The sequence below is a fragment of the Denticeps clupeoides genome, chromosome 19, assembly GCF_900700375.1.
Source record: "Denticeps clupeoides chromosome 19, fDenClu1.1, whole genome shotgun sequence".
Taxonomy (NCBI): Eukaryota; Metazoa; Chordata; class Actinopteri; order Clupeiformes; family Denticipitidae; genus Denticeps; species Denticeps clupeoides.
In genome coordinates, this window is record NC_041725.1 from 4,973,649 (window position 1) to 4,991,003 (window position 17,355).

At 44.7% G+C, this 17,355-nt stretch overlaps 1 protein-coding gene across 3 annotated transcripts in view; it reads left to right on the top strand.

Annotated features, from left to right (window-relative positions):
- Positions 1–336: 336 nt before the first annotated feature.
- Positions 337–17,355, top strand: part of LOC114769681 (leucine-rich repeat and fibronectin type III domain-containing protein 1-like protein) — a 99,716-nt gene continuing 82,697 nt past the window's right edge. Inside the window, exon 1 of one of the 3 annotated variants that reach the window (XM_028962903.1) lies at positions 337–604. The gene's annotated coding sequence lies outside the window, so the exon portion shown is untranslated. Of the gene's footprint in view, positions 605–1,164; positions 1,225–17,355 lie in introns of those variants that run through there. The other 2 variants (XM_028962904.1, XM_028962905.1) reach the window with 2 other exon arrangements.

Genomic DNA, 17,355 nt, shown 5'->3' on the forward strand with positions numbered 1-17,355 from the left:
TCGGGAAGGACCTATATAAGGACCTGTGATATGTGTTTAAGTATATTTTTTATATCGATTTAAAACTGGCCATCTGTTGCGAACGGCCCTCTCTCTCTCTCTCTCTGTCCCTCCCTCGGTCGCGCGCGCGCCTCCGCGGAACACCCACCGCGCGCTCGTCGGTAGACGCTCCGCCGCAGCATCAGGACCGCCGGCGGCCAGGATGAAGTTCCGGGAGGACTCGGTCGGTGGGACATCTGCTGCACCCGCCGGGGCTCCGGACGCCGAGGACGGACCCCGCTGAACCGACGCGCCTCCCGTTCGGCTTTTTTTTTTTTTTTTTTTTTGAGGGGAGAAGCGGGACGAGGCGTGCGTGCGTGCGTGCGTGCGTTCGTGGGGGATCCGGGTCCGGAACCGTGGACAATTCTGAGTTCGAGTTGACCGGAGCAGGTGCCCTGGCGCTGTAAATCACGGAAAAAAGAAAGAAAGAAAGAACGAACGACAGACGGACGGACGGACAGATGGAAGGATTGACACCGGCTTCGTAAGTGGAGTTTGATCCGACCCACGTCGCGCCACCGTGATATTCCGGGCTGTGAAGTAGGAGGATCTGGTCGGATGAGAGGTAATCGGAGAATTACTCGCACTTTACTCTTCATCGGCCATCTCGGAATCAAATAACGCCGAACTTGAATCTTCTAGTGCTGTTATGTTAAGGAAATATAGAATATTTTATAATATGTCTATATTTTTGGAAATATGCCTACCACATAAAGAGACGATTTAGAAATGTTTTTAATGAAGCTATGCGACTCGTAGGCGTCTCAGATAAAAAAAAATCCACCCTCTTTCACCTTTAGCCGCCGTTTTGCAGAACTCTGGGCTGTGAAATGATGCCCGATATTGGGAACATCGAGCATCAATCACGTGGTGTCCTGTCGCTCCCTCCTTCAACAAGAGCTTTTATTTTTATATATAAATATTTTACGTTCCCGTTTTAAAGTTTCACGACGGTGTTGTACCTCCGAGAGTCAGGGACGAGGTATGGTTCGAAGAACATCTCATTCAATAACACACCTACACGTGGCAAATAACACGTACGTGCCCGGACTTTGTTCTAATTCGGTTTAATGGTGGGAAAGGGGCTTTCTGGGTAGTATGGGGCGCTTTGTTCGTCGTGCATTCGGCGAGGGGAGCGCCGGACGTCAGGCTGCGGAGCCCCGAATGTCTTATTCTGCGCTGCAGGTAGGGGGCCGCGCTGCGTCCTTGTCGCGGCGGTGAAACGGGCCACGGGCGCGGTTGCCAAGTCCGCTTAATGTACGCGACGTCGGGGGCGGTGGTTCTTTGTTACGCCGTAACGCGGCTCATCTCGTAACTTGCGTGGATCCCTTCTTTTGATCAAAAGAAGATACAATTCTTTTTTCTGCCTGCATGTTATCCAGTAAGCGCTAAATATTTTTTAAATAACGACGCGAAATGAGCGAAATGCATTGATTTCGACGTGTTAAACTTGTTAAACATGCACACTTCATATCCATTCGTTCATACAGGGCGTCATAGTCTCTCCGTGCTCTGGCTTTTTTTTTTTTATTATTTATTTCAATTCCGACTTGTGCTGGACGGCGCGGTCGCCGACGAGTTGCGCGACGTCTGCGCCCGTTTCTCTCGCGAGATCTGGCAACGTCGGCTTCTCCCGGTGAGCCGTGCGACATGCGCCGTCAGGGAGGTGCAGGTGGCCGTGTTGGCGAGCGATGCCACTGGCACCAAGCAAAACTAAAATGTGCTCGAATAAGCAATAATGCCTCAGGTACGATGTTCTCGTTGGAAACGAAACGAGGTGTGCGTGTTGGAGGGCGTTACACAGTGAACCGCACGTGGAAACGCGTCTCGCCGCGCCGGAGTAACGCTCCTGTCCCCAACGTGGCGCACGGGAAAGCCATCTGCTCGAGGAATCGCCATTCAGCTCCGAGAAGCGGCTCAGCTGGACGTTCTGGCGATGCCCGTGACGTCACGCGGGCCACCACAACGGGTCTAGATGGGTTAATATTGTCAGATTTAACAGTGGTTAAAAACACATCACTTTGTATAAATGACTTATCGATATGCTTGTCATACTCCTGTTATGTTATGCTTGTTTCCATTTGAAAATTGTAATCATGACGACAACTTTTCACTGAAAATTGGAGCATATATTCTAAAACTTGCCATCTTCACATCTACTGATGCCTTGCACTGTTTCTACATCACCACATCAGCGACTTAACATATCAAATACATGAGTTTTCCACACTGATCAATTGCACGGTCGGAACTAGCAATTAAAGAGATGCCTGATTGGACGAGAAGGCATTGTTACACACATAAACTGCACCTTGTTCCAGATTTTACGGTTTTGTCTTCTTACATTGTTTTAATGTAAGTGTACAGGATGTTGTGGTAATTGTACTGAGAGCTTAAACGGTTTATTACGTTGCACGCTGTTGTTTAAAATGTGCACTGGTTGTAGTGTAGTTGGTTAACAGAAGCATAGTCACATTATTCTTATAATCCAACAATTCTACCTGCATCAGCAGTAATGGGTTCATTTGTGCCCTGCTCTGAAGTAAAATATCATCGTGTCTCTTTGCAGAACCAAGATTGACTTTGATCGGGGTTTTTTTTAAACACCACAAACGTTTTTAGCGTGAGGTGGTAGAACCGATCTGGTTTGTCAGGGATTTGAGACTGGGACTGAGGTTCAACTTCCAACAGGACGATGGCCAGATTGACTTGTCCGTTCTAACACATTTATACGTTTCCCCTTAAACCAAAGTCCAGACCTCAATCGAATGAAGAATCTGTGGTCAGACTTGAATATTGCTGCTCCCAAGCGAAAACCATCTAAACAGGAAGGAGCTGCTGCGGTTTTACCTTGAAGAATGGGCATGAATCCCAATGGCAAGATGTGCCAAGCTCATCCAAAGCATCTTGCAGCTGCAGAAGGGGCCTCTAAATACTGACTTTAGGGCGGGGGAACAGGTTTTTTCTTTTATTTTCTACGGTCTGAAATTTGTTGCAAAAACCCAATCAATCCATTTTAATCCAGGTTATATAATCAATATAAAGCAGTCAGCGCTGTTACTGAGCATAGGCCATCTGACCTTGTCTTCTTAATACCTTGTTGTCTTCCCCAATGTAAAGAGGGAAATGGTTAATGGCCTACGCTGCTCATTAATGCACCATTGCAACCACTCCAGTTTTCTAACGCTGTTCATTAGGGCAGGGCTATATAACCTGACATTATTTACCACTCTGTCCACGATGTTTTATTGTGTGGAAAAGACGGGTGGTTTTAGTCAGTGGGCTCTTATCTGCACACAAGTTTCATCTTCATGCTATATTAATAATAACGCATAAATAAGGTTTGATCCTCTTATGCGTGATCGAAAATACCCACCCAGCGCTGCCGATTTAAAATGCCTATCCCCATCCGACCTTCCCGATAGAGCCGGCATATTTAATAACTTCAGATTTTCATTGGTTCCGCTCACCTCCTCTGGCCTCTACTCGGTCGTTGCCACAACGCGCATCCAGGCCGCGGTTCAGTCGGGAAAAAACGTGCCTGAGAGCCTCATTAATGAGGGCCGCTGATGAGCGCGGCCTGTAATTACCCCGCACCGAGACCACCGTCACGCCGGGGCTGCGGCGACTCGCGGCCGCGTCCTGTCCGCCCGGATTAAACAGGCTGCCAGCCTCCGCGCCACGAGCCCGCTCGGCAATTCCACTTTAAAAGCCTCGCAACCGAACCTCCGACAATGGGCCCGCGATCAGGGGCCGTGTCATTTTCCAATTGATCTCGATCAGGTCCGATTAGGCGAACGGGCGGCCTTGTTGGACCGAGAAGCGCACACACTGTAACAGAGCAGTCCAACAATCGGAGCGTTTTACACCTCTAGGAATGAATCAATCAGTAAATACATTAATGTGGGTGGTTGTGTCCTAGTGAACCTGAAGACCCGGGTTCAAACCCCACTTTCTACCATCGTGTCGCTCAAGCAAGACACTTGACCCTGAGTGTCTCCAGGGGGACTGTCCCCGTCACTCTTTTACTGTACGGCGCTCTGGATAAGGGCGTCGGATAAATGCCGTAAATGGGAAAAGCTAGAGCAGTTGCCGGGCCGTTTCCAGACACCCTTTTTAGTTGCAGGATCCCATTTTTTTAATTCCTACACTCGACTGAGCATTTTAAGGATAGGTAGACGCCGGTCCCACTGCGGCGAGAAAGTGCAGGCAAGGGGAGAATAATAATGGGCCGGACGAGTCTAATTCTATTTTAGTTTACCGTCTCCTTCTCTCTGTCAAACACTGATGACTGTTTCTACATTTTAAATATAATATTCACAGTATATATCCAGATTTAATGACTTGTCCCATTATAAAAAAAAAAAAGGCTGTTGGATGCTGTGGGATCTGGGCAGAGGTCCATTGGGCTTCTTCAGTGCAGAATTGGTGGGTGAGAAATGGGAAGAGGGATGAGAAGGTGGGATTCGCACTTCACACGATATTTTTGTGTCTGGGATTCTGTTCCGTTTCCCAAGCTGCAGAGTCCGCCAGGCCGATTCAGTGTAGTTATGTGCAGTTTAAAATGTTGTTCATCTGTGGGTTTTTTTTACAGCAATATTACGGTGTTGAGGCAAATTCCAAAACTGCTTCACTTCGTGACGTTCAGACATAAGTCCATTTGTGCTCACTGTGAGGAGTTATGGATTTTGGTAATTCACACTGAAATTAGTCATAGGGATAAATGATCTGTCCTTGCCCTGGTATACAAGCACGGGAGGGAAATCGACGTGTGCCTGACTTTGCTATGACAGGTGGCAATTCCAGCTGGTTAGTTCTGGTTGACCTGGTACATCATCGGCCATTTAGCTGGTAGCACATACACGTGGAGCTTTGAATTTGGACAGCTTTACAGCTCTGTACATTCTGGACTTGGCAAATGAGATCCATAGACGTTACTGCAATATCTGAAGGCAGACGCATGCTGCCGCTTCTGGAAGTTCGATTTGCTGTGGTTTCTGTCGGACTAAAATGAACCGGAAGTGTGGCTTTAGTTGGTTTTTGTCAACACATTTAGAACACAATTTTGGGAAGAGACATAGGAATGATTACAAGATGAAAAATAAATTGTGGGACCATATTTTTGGTATTTTTAGTGCAGCCAAATGGTCATGGATGCCACTCTGTACCACGGCAGCAGTTAATGCGATTATAAGTTATTTCTTGCCACATACTGAAGCAGGGTTTGTGTCACCCTTCTTTTTCGTCACCGTCCTGTTTTAATCAGAAGCCTTTCCTCACCGATGAAAAGCGGCCCAGTAATGTAATGATGCCACCATCCCTACAGTGAAGAGTGGTGGCGGTATCATTATGTGGCTTTTTTTTTCTTTTTGCCACAGGGGTCCAAATTTTGATGTGGTTGTTATCTTGGTCACAACTGACCATAAAACAGATTCCAGATTTTGGTCATTAAGGGAAAGGGGCCTTTTATCCAAAATCACAATGCATTGACAGGGACTTTTTTTTTTTTTTTTTTTTTTGCTTGGATTGCTCTGGATTTTGTATAAATGCAATATCACAATATTTAGGTAAATAAATAAAGGTTTACCTCTTTTAATTTTTCCCATATGCCACAAATAATGTCACAGAGGAGATAGTTAATGATGAGAAGAATTAAGGTGCATTTGAACAGGCACAAAAGCAACTGTAATTTTCATGACAGGTTTTAAAAGAATAAAATACGAAATATAGGGAGTAGAGACATCTGCTCTACTATCATCAGAATGCTTCTCATCACAAGAAGTGTGCAATCATTTTCCATGTGTGACTGACACCATTTTGTCTCTCCTGCAATGACAGCACCACAGCGGTGTTGTACCTGGGGATGCACTGGTTAAAAAAAAAACTCCCCACTCACAAATCACTGTAAACTTCCAAGGTCTTGTGAACTCATCACTTGGGAGTTTACATACGTAGGTAGTTCTACTACAAGTTAGGATGAAGTAAATAAGTAAATCCGAATATTTTGCGATTCAGCCTCAAATGTTAGAGAGCTGAATTCTGCTTCTCGGCTGTCACTGAGTACATATGGAAAATGATATAAAATTGTGTGTGTGTATATACACACACACATACCTACCGTCATACATACAAGGCCACGTCAGGTTTGGGTTATGAGATTTTTAAGACAATTGTCTTATGCACAGTCGCCTCTCTCTACCCTCTATTGTGACACCAGCGATTAATACCTGGAAGGACGCATTATAGAATAATTGCAGAATTAACATCCGTGCAGATCCCCTGAACTTCTGTCCTTCAGTTTATCATTGCGTAATAAACCATTCAAGGTCATGCTGTACTGCACTTTGATGATGGGCTAATCAACAAGGTCTTTTCTAGAGTGCTGAGTATTGAACGGTATTGCTGTTAGCTTACAAACAGTTTAAATAGCCAACTTCCAATAGCGTGCATCTTGTGTCGGTGCTTTTATTGAATCATGTACTTTGTTTAGGCCAAGGCTACGATTACATGGCCTCCAATCACCAATCTTTTTTTTTACAGCCATAGGTAAATGTATCCTGTCTGAGCAATCTGCATATTGCCGTACAGACTGACGTACGGTGACCTAAATTGCATTTATGGAAAATGACTTTATTGATTTGTATGTTTTTTTTGGCCCATAGAGTCAAATCTCCATTCAACGTTTAGTCAGAACCTAATTTTAATTTCAATTTGCTGTGATGGACAGCTCAGTCTTATCCATTTTCTCAATCTGTGTATCGCCAAAGCAGCGGACGTTTTTCACTGCTTGCGTTTAATTCGCCTTATCAGAGCAATTTGGCAGCAGCCTCCGCACAAATGAATTCCTCGTCTCAGGCCAACAGCGTTGAAATACAGCTGCAGGACGGGACTTCGGGGCTATTACTAATTCGCAGCATGTTTTCGTGCCTGGGAGCAGATTCCACGCCACAAGACGCCATCACTCGGAGGGGCGGGCACGTGGCACAGCCACCCTGACCAGATGAGCGCCAGCCGGGGCTTTGACCTTTACTGTCTGCGATATGTAGAACGCTGACAGCCTCCTATGATGCAATCGCCTTCCTCTTGAAAGAGTCAGATGATGCATCTCTGTGTGACAGGGAAGAGACGTAGTTGTCAGTCAACAGTCAAAAAAAAACACGCACACAAAAGACAAAAGTTGATTTTTATATGTGCACACAAATTGTACATGTTAAAAAAAAAATAGTTAGCGGACCCGTAGTCAGAAGGTTGCCGGTTCAAATCTCGATCTGCCAAGGTGCCACTGAGCAAAGCACCGTCCCCACACACTTCACTTTCACTTTCAAAAGTGTTAGATTATTATTTAATTCACATTTTAATGTAAACGGACAATGACATCCAATGCTTATACGGCACCACAAAAATATTAAATGTGTCAAAAATGTAACCAAATGTAACCAAACCGAATACAATTCCTTCATTTTATGTGTGTGGTAGTGTTAGAATTGAATTTGAATAGCAAACCCTTTTTCGTGGACATCACAAAAGGGAACGTGTAGGTTATAAACACTTTAATTCAGGCATTCTGAGGCACAAACTAATGAATTCAATATTCCTGAAATTCAATATTCCCCCCCGGCTCTGAGTGCCTTAGTGAGATGATGATTCCTGTCATTGGGGGCATCATCCTCATCATCATGATCCCAGAAGTGTGAGGTCACTCAGAACCACATTGTGGATTGATCTGCGGTGACTCTGTCCCCTAAAGAGACAACCGAACCTAAAATGTGCCACCGAATTGAGTTCCGCCACTGAGCTGTAAACATCTTCCCCTTTAATTCGTCCTTCTGTATATTGTATAAATTGGGATTAATATTGGATTTGCCACTTTTGTTTTTGCAAATTAACTGAACATTTACTTACAATTTCCCCTAACATGTTTGTTTTCTGTCATATTTGTTTCCTCTGAGAGCCATCTGGAGTTCCAGAGCTACTCGGATGCCCCCAATACGCAGCTTCCCTCACGCAGCCAGTGGCGGTTGCGTAATGCTTAATCTGCAACCATTAACACTCAGGCATCTTTTCTCCAGGTTGTTCGCTCAATCCAGCCTATCACACACAGCAGTTGGCTGGGCCATTAACCGGCGACCACCTCGTCCGTAATCCCCGCCTTGTAGCCGGCATAAATAGCGCCGTTTTTCCGCAGCCATCTGTCCCCCGCCGTGTCGCCGGCAGCCTAGATTATAGGTTCCGTGCAGACCTCCAGACTCACTCTGCCACATCTGAGTCAGGCCTGATTCCGGCGCTCTTGTCTGGGTGGCGAGGTGAAGTGGCGGTCAGGTAGGCCGGCGTTGGCGGGAGGCAGCGCTCTCCTCCTCCTCCCAAAACTGGCGCAAAAAGGCTCCCGTGGCAATCGACTCGATTTGCTAACAAATAAATATATAAAAAAAAGAGGGGATGAAAGGGGGTTCCAGCTGCTCCTCCTCGCACGTTTAGTTTGGCTCAGTGACTTATCTTACAATTTAGTGCAAGATTAATCAGTAGTAGTCCAGATCACGTCACTGCAGGGTCGCGGCATCAGCTTCATTACTCACTTGGCATTTGGGGGGGGGGGTGGATAAAATAATAAAAAAGGCTCTACCTGGAGGATAAAACCCCCTAACAGCATTTTAAATGACAGGCCTGATCATTTGGGAGGCTCCTCACATGATCGCCTGCCATCTCTGAATGTGAACCTGCATATTTATGAGAGCCTGCTTTCTAAGCCCGGGCGTGGTGTTAACATGCCACGCAGCCGCGCCGCCCGCCGGATTCCGAGGCACCTGAGCATGTCGAGGATCTTGGGTGGGCCGGTCTTTGCACTAGCCTAATGTTCCGCGACCGCCGTGGCTGTACCGATTCGGGCTGCTGCTGATCACCTTCATGCATAAACTTCAGATTGATGTGCGTCACAGTCCGTATGGAGTCTCTTGTGCAAGGAGTCACCAGCAAATATTTCAAATCTTCACTTTGGTCAAAACTTTCAAGCCAAAGTATAATCCGTTATTCCTCTTGAATGCACTCAAAGATGGTCAGTGGTTGTGGTGGGAAGGTAAATAATAGTAAAAGTGAAAATGAACACGAGACACACACATGAATTCGATGGGGACGGAATGATGGCTAGACAAGGACCGGAATCCACAAAGGACACACACACATACACATATACTCGATACGATCATTGATACAAAAACTGAAACACTGAACCTCTGGTAGCTGGAAATGGCTGCTAATGAAGGAATATCTGCATACAGGAAGAGAGGAACCATCAAAATACTGTTAGTCTTGAGTTCCAGTGCAATGCAGTGCAAGTCTGTGTTATTAGACAGTTCACCGATTTCAACAAATTTACACATATACACACAAGTACTTTGACTGAATACTTGATAATGCTAATAAATGTAATAATAACAATGAATTAAAATAGATTTTGTAGACAATTTCTTCTACATTTTTTATTTCTTTTTTCCCACTAGTGCAAACAAGGACATTTCATAAAAAATTAGGCAGTGTACAAAAAAATTGAAGTGGAAATTATGTCTGTAGAACCCATGTACAAGTAGACGCACTTATTTTTGCATTTATTTTTCTACCTGACAAGCAGACGAGTCCCAACATTTCTCGCTGCAGGTAGGGCGCAGGACCTCAACATGCTTCTTACATCAGGGCCATGTTACTGTATCTGCCATTTCATTATTCATATTCAGCAAATTTGGAGGAAAAATACATTTTTTGGGGGGGATTTTGGATCTGACTTTTTGTGGTTGTGACAAATTTGCTTAATGCGGCAGTTATCTCAAATGTCAATCGGCCCAAGATGAAATGGTTGTTAAAACAACACATCATAGAGGAATATAGCTCTGTGTTGCTGAATTTATGATGAGGCTTCACCGACAGTGCATCTGTGCGTCTCTCACAGTGTCTTGACAGGGACAGATGCGCACATGCCTGCTGTCCAGGACTCGTGGCGCTACACTCGAGCGGATCCTTGGCTCTTCGGTGAGACCCCGAGCAGTGCGGACAGTGGAAATGCAACCCCTCATTAAGCCAACGGCAGCCGGGCGTACTGCGGCTTTAATGCAACCACACTTCTGGCAAGAGCCGGTGGATACCTACGGCCACAAAGCTGAGGCGACGGGCGCCTCGGTCGACTTTGGGCCAGTGGTGGCCTAGCGGTTAAGGAAGTGGCCCTGTAATCAGATGGTTGCCGAGGTGCCACTGAGCAAAGCACCGTCCCCACACACTGCTCCCCGGGCTCCTGTCATGGCTGCCCACTGCTCACTCAGGGTGATGGGTTAAATGCAGAGGACATATTTCACTGTGTGCACCGTGTGCTGTGCTGCTGTGTATCACATGTGATAATCACTTCACTTCACTTTGATGTTACGTACAAGGGTTATTTATTTATTTCCCCCTGTTACCCGCCTTCACTGTAGCTGTAGCTGTTTATCGGTGTAAATGTCGCATCTATGTCCACGGCAAAAACATGAAATCCCTGTGGCACGAAAGACATGCTTTATGATGACAAGGAAGGCCATGCTGAAGTTTCTTTCTTTCTTTTTTTATCTACACAAAAGGCTGCTGTAATCACTGGCCGGTTCAAAGCCTTGCGTGAGGATGCAAATATTTACCAACGTGAATATTTAATGGACGGACTGTTTTATTCATGGGCCTGGCAAAATATGCATGCCTTGAGAAACAGCGGCCCGCTGTGCGTCAGTAGCCGGCGCGATAGCTGAGCACCGCAGATTATGACCCCCGTGTATGAACAAGGGGCTGTGCGCGTCTCGTGATATTTCCGCCTAACGTTCTCCGTTTATCTCACGCTCTTGACTCACATTAACCAATTAAAGGTCCGTTCCCCCTGCTGCAGGTCAGGGTTAAGTGTGCCGGACGGGGGCCACTCTCATGAACAAATCGGCGGCCCTTCACTGGTGTTTACTTACACACGTGAGCTGAGGTATTGCATTGTAGCATACATTTCTGGCATTTTCATGGCTAACGTCTTCATTCTAATTAATTGCCGTGGTAGTACCCTAGTGGGTAAGATACTTGCCTATGAACCAGAAGGTCACAAAGGTCCCTGAGCAAGACACTTAACCCTGAGTGTCTCCGGGCTGACTGTCCCTGTCACTACTGATTGTAAGTTGCTCTGGATAAGGGGGTCTGGTAAATGCAGTAAATGAAAATGTAATTGTAATGTAGTTTAGTTGTCCAGTGTTAAAAAAAAGTGATGGCCAATAAGTCGTGTGCACATGTGGGTTCAGAGAATTCCACTCCAGGAGTTATTATCTGGCACTCTTATGACCATAAAGGCTATTTCTTTTGAATGGGGATTATTGAACCCATTTGGATGATTACTGTGTTTAACTGGTGTTTTGTGAAATCAAATGTGTTGCATTGACATCAAAGTCAAAGTTTGCAGTTTGTTCTGCTTTGTCCTTCATTGTGCCAGACAGATAGACAACTTGACCATTTGCATCTGGTCACCCTTCAAAGAAACTGTCGCTGGTGACAGGTATGAGTCTGTTCTATTCGTCTCTGATAGTTCTTCTCTGGATCCAACCAGACACCTAATCTGTAGCTCATAGTGATTTACTTTAGGCAGATGCATTCAGGGAAGTGCATTTTAAGGTAGATGGGTGCATTAAGAGGTCACTATGTAATTAATTCAGCCAATGAGGTGTCCTGACTGCCTGCTCCTGTCTGACTCCTGCTCCATATCAGATCAGTTGTGATTACGACCAGTCACATGATCGCTCTGGACAGCGTCTTACTTCGCCTGGCCTCATTTCAGCCAGCTTGGGACAGCTGTCTGCTTGCCTTGCACTGGTTCTCACTGTTGATGAGGGCAAAAAGGCAAAAAAAAAAAAAGCGCCACTGCGGCCCATAGTGTTCAAGGTTGGGATGCCAGAAAGCTACGCTGGAAGCACATTCTTATCATCAGTGAAGTTTTCCGATTAGAAGAAATTGAGTATTTTGAATGGGAAGTTCAGATTCAAAGCATTACCAGACGAAAGTGATTTGCAATGTTACTTGTAAGCACCATGGGTCTGAGAGTAACGTAATTTCAATTCTCTGCATGTCCTGTACATGTGGCAGAATTGACAATAAAGCTGACTTTGACTTTGACTTACATATGTTTATTGAAGAAAAAGATACAGCTTTATTTAAGTATATTGCAATGTTCAATTTAATTTATTAAAAATTGTGTTTAAATGTAATTTTGTAATATTTTTTTTAACACAAGTGCAAGATTATTTTTGAATTAAAAGACATTAATCTGCACAAAGCAAACATTTGTCTACTCCTATGTTGATAAGAGTATTAAAAACAGAACGTTTAGGAAAGACTTAAAGGACGGATTAATGTGCGATTAATTGCGAGTTAACTATGGCAAACATGAGATTGATCACGATTAAATATTTTAATCTACTGACAGCCCTAATATATGTATCTAAATAAACCAGTTTATAACTTCTATTCTTCAGTGTAATGGATAATGGTAGTTTAAAAAAAAAGTGCTTTATTAAAGTGCTCTGACATAAAAGGGAAAAATGAAATTGCACAACCAAGACTTGTCATGGATTGTTTGATCTCGGTCTCTGATGTGGCGACCTAAAAATGTTTTATTCCAACGAAATATATTATTTAAGGAGCCAGACTCCGCGGGTTAAAAAAAAAAAAAGAAGAAGAAGACAAACAAAAAAAAAGGTTATTTACCTGCTTGGTGCTTGGTTGCTGCCCCTGACCATTTTTTTTTTTTACTTGGTTCCACGTTACAATTTATGTAATTAATATCTCCGCGCCTCTCTGGATTTCTTGTGCTTCAGGAATATAAGCGATTCGCATATCCTTCTCATATCTAGGTCACTTACACAAGCAGGAGGAGAGTTTTTACCCGGCATCACCTTTTTCCGGGCTGCATTTACTTTCCGCTGCATTCGGTTTTTGACAGTGAGTCCACAGTTCACCACCACTAATTATTTGAACCCCTGAAGTTCTAGAATTATGCCGTCGTGCCTGTGGCATCTTGTGTCTGAGAAAAGGCGCTAATGAAGGTGACGGCCGCGCCGCTGCCGGTTTATTTGGGGTTTCGTGTTGTAATGGCGTGGCACGTTCTGAGGGTCATGCCGGCTTCTCTGGTGCGGCGTCCCACGGTGACGGTTTTCCTGATGAAAACAAACGCACAGCTGGGGTCAAGCAGACCTAAGCGCGTCGCTCCATTAGGCGCAAAGCATGAGGCCTAAACATTTTGTTTTCTCTCTCTCTCTCTCTTTCTCGTTCCTTCGTTCTTTTACTCGCCGCACTGGAGAAACTTCAAATTGGCTCTTGCCTCTTCCCTTTAATAGGCTTCAGCCATTGACGGGTGAATAGAGGGGGAAGAATCCAAAAGAAAAAGTATTTCTCTTTTTTTTCTGAACGTCAAGACAACGTTGACAATGACAATGACAATGTTGGCTGCAATGTTCGGGGCAGTGGTGGCCTAGCGGTTAAGGAAGCGGACCCGCAATCAGAAGATTGCCGGTTCAAATCCCGATCCGCCAAGGTGCCACTGGGTTGCCACTGAGCAAAGCACGGTCCCCACACACTGCTGCCCGGGTGCCTGTCATGGCTGCCCACTGCTCACTCAGGGTGATGGGTTAAATGCAGAGGACAAATTTCACTGTGTGCACAGTGTGCTGTGCTGTGTATCACATGTGACAATCACTTCACTTCCTCCACAATAGAAGCTAATTCTACCATTCCTTTAATGGGGTAAGTGAGTGAAAGTGAGTGAAAATGATTAGTTGTCACACTGACACACCACAGCACATCACCCAGCGCACAGAGGTCTCTGCTTTTAACCCTTCCCCTTGGTGAGCAGTGGGCAGCCATGACAGGCGCCCGGGGAGTAGTGTGTGGGGACGGTGCTTTGCTAGTGTCACCTTGATGGCACCATGGCAGTTTGGGATTCAAACCTGTCACCTTCCGATTACGGGTCCGCTTCCTTACCTGGTAGGCCACCACTCCCCTCTAATGCAGCAAAATAATGACACTGATTACTTTCATAACGCACTATAAATATGATTATGATATTTTAAAAGAGATATCAGGACGATACTGTGGGTTTCAATGAATCAAGGTTTTCAAATTGCGAGCATTTTATAAAAGAAATAAATAGAATGTGCTAAAAGCTGTTGATGTTAAAAGCCATTAATTCAGTGTGAAAACACAATTATAAAATTGTAACTTCAAAATACTACTCAACATTGCAATACCTTTTTGTGATCTCATTGTATGGTGCGGTACTCTGACTGATTGATGTATCTGGACCCACTTTCCTTTGGACACTGACGGTTTTAGTTAGGCGAATGAGGATGTGTGCTAATGGAGTGGAGTGGGGTGGCAGGCAAATATGCGTCTCCCTGCCTGTTTCCTGTCTGTCACATTGGCTGCTTAGTTGTTCAGATGCCACTCACACAAATCCATGACCCTACCATGGCTCACCTCGCTTTTGGTTGCTTATTTTCATCTGTCAGGAGCCCTGGCGATGGGGTTGTTGAGGGCTGATCAAAACTTGCTGGAAATTGCAGGGGATTGTTGGATGGACAGGGGCCTGTAGTGATGACAAGACGAACGTCACATAGCAGGCCCGGCATAGTTGCTGATGAGTCCTGTCACCATGACAGCGGCTGGATGTGTGCCTGGCTCTGAAGGGGCTGTTACAGTAGACAGAATGGGCCTAAAAATCATCTGCCACCCTGTACCATTTTACATAGTGGCTCTCTGAGTCAGGCTCTTTTATTTGCCTTGTCTTTTCCAATGGTGAGTGTGCTCTGTTGCTCCTGATACTGGCACAACACCAAATTTATTTTAATTTTAAACTGATGAGTTTCAGTACAGAGTAATTCTCTAACCTCTAGGGTTGAGAAACAAAGTGTGTTCTCATCAAATGACAGATTCGAACAATGTGAAAGTGAAGTGAAAGTGAAGTGATTGTCATTGTGAAACACTGCAGCACAGCACATGGTGCACACATGGTGCACACAGCCTCTAGAAGGATGGTTAATGACTTTATGTGTTAGAATGATTACCTGTCGAATATAGCTTGAGTGCACCAAGGCGGCGGGACTAACACCATCTCCACACATGGCATTAACACTCCATTAATGTCATGTTTTTTTCATGTCATGGTTTTATTTTCACGTCTCAGTAAGGTGCTTAATTTTCATGATTAGAGAAAAAGCAGACAGATGGTCAAAGGTGTTTAAATGGTTAGACCACAGTCACTGCAAAATTGACATTTCTCAATACTTTAAAAAAAATGAACATACAGTGTTTCATTACTAAAATGATTTTATATAAATATATATACTCACACACACACACACACATACATGCACACACACACACGCCAATGTGTTTTCTTTATTTTCATGACCATTTAGATTCTCACTGAAGGCATCACAACTATGAATGAACACATGTGAAATTCTGTACTTTTTATATATATAAATTATATATATATTTACTAGGATTAGGTGTTAATAATCCCTTGATGACCAGTACGGCATGTCAATTATATATAGAAACTCATGTGTGAGAATTGCATATTTCAACTCATTATGTGGCAGATACACCCAGATGCCTTGCAAAAATGTAAATTTGAATTGAAATTAATTACAAACAAAACTCAATTCTGGCATACCACAGTGCTTAAATACCTTGGCTCGCTAGTATATTGCAGTCTACTGCTGCCGTTAGCAAGAATGCTGAGTTGTCATGCTTTTGTATGTAAGATTCTTTTGTACTCAAAGCCATTTTCCAATGGTGTGCAATTCACAGAACTTGCCACTGTTCAAGTGTGCTTGCGAGAAACATTGTTAGTCTCATTGTGTGAAGTCCCAGGGCCCATTTGAAGGCCTGGGAAAGCAGAACGGGGGCCAGATTTCCTTTCTGGAGGCGCTGAAATTACAGACAAGGAGAAACACAATTAGCCACAGAGAACAAAAAGCTGACACAAGGATATGGAGCCGCCTCCCTGCCAATGATGTACAGAACTCCTGTCCAGTCTCTGCATAAAGAGCTCAGCGAGTAGGGAATGTTGAGGATGTCATGTGCGAAAGAAGCTCTTCCATGGAGCGATATCATCCACGAATTCCCAAGTGGTTTTTAAATCCTGAGGGATGCAAGGAATAAAAATTGTAACAATCAAAAAGAAGTCATAGCGCTGTCCTGATTTAGCAAATTTACTTTGACACATGGGACAGTGTATATGTGCATGTGTGAGGTATTTCAGGACTTATGAAAGACAGGATCCCAGGAGACCCCGAGTAAGTGGCCCTCAGGGATGTAGAACAGGAGAAGGCCTATTATCTGAAAGTTTGAGGTTAATAGAGAGATGGTCGCATGAGGTTAGGTCCAATGTGTTGGACCATTTATCCCAGAAAGGAGACTGCCATGCCTCGCTGAACCGACTTCCTGTTCCTTGAAAGCAGGGAGTCCCCAAAGAGCCACATAGAAGGGAGCGGTGCTAAAAGGAACAGTGCGGCCTGCCAGCAGTCACAGCTCCTTTAATCAATGGGGAGGGCCTATGGGACCCGGGTGGGATCTATCGTCGTGCCACACTCACCCTGCGCAGGGTCCCTCCAGCTGTAAGTAATGCGCACAAATCAAGGGTCTTTTCCAGCGGAAGCAACGTGCGGCATTCCTGCACGTGTTTTCTCGTCAAGATTTGGTGGTTATTTTTGGTTTTTAATTAAGCTTGTTCTTCACACTTCAGCCCAGCCCATTAGAGATTTGGATTGAGCTTCGCAGGATCGCCTCCCCACTTGTTCTTTTCTCAGCTGGGTCTCTCACCACGTCTGCCAGTGGCCTAACAGTTTTTCTTTTTTTTTACTTCTTACCGAGTGCACAATGTCAAGAAGATCTCCACATGCCTGCCATGAGAATCAGGTTGTCAGTAGGAGTCTTACAGGGCCTCTGTTTTTCACGCTTCACATGCACGATCATGGCCAGCGGGGTCGTCTAAGTCTGTCATATGCTGCTTAAGAGGGGGTTCTGGTCCTTCGTGATTCCCTTCTTAGCAAAAAGGTCCTGGTTCAGTTCCCCACATTGTGAAAATTATGGAAAGAGTTGATAGAACTGAATTTCCATCTCCTGTCACTTTCCTGTCACGCAGTTTGTTAATCCTGTTCCTCGTGACTCACTGCATGACAAAAATTATTTTGGTCATCTGGTATATACAGCGCAGTGTAAAGTGTAAGAAAAAAAAATTGTGGGTGTGTCCAGTTTAGCTACTTTGAGAGTGCACAA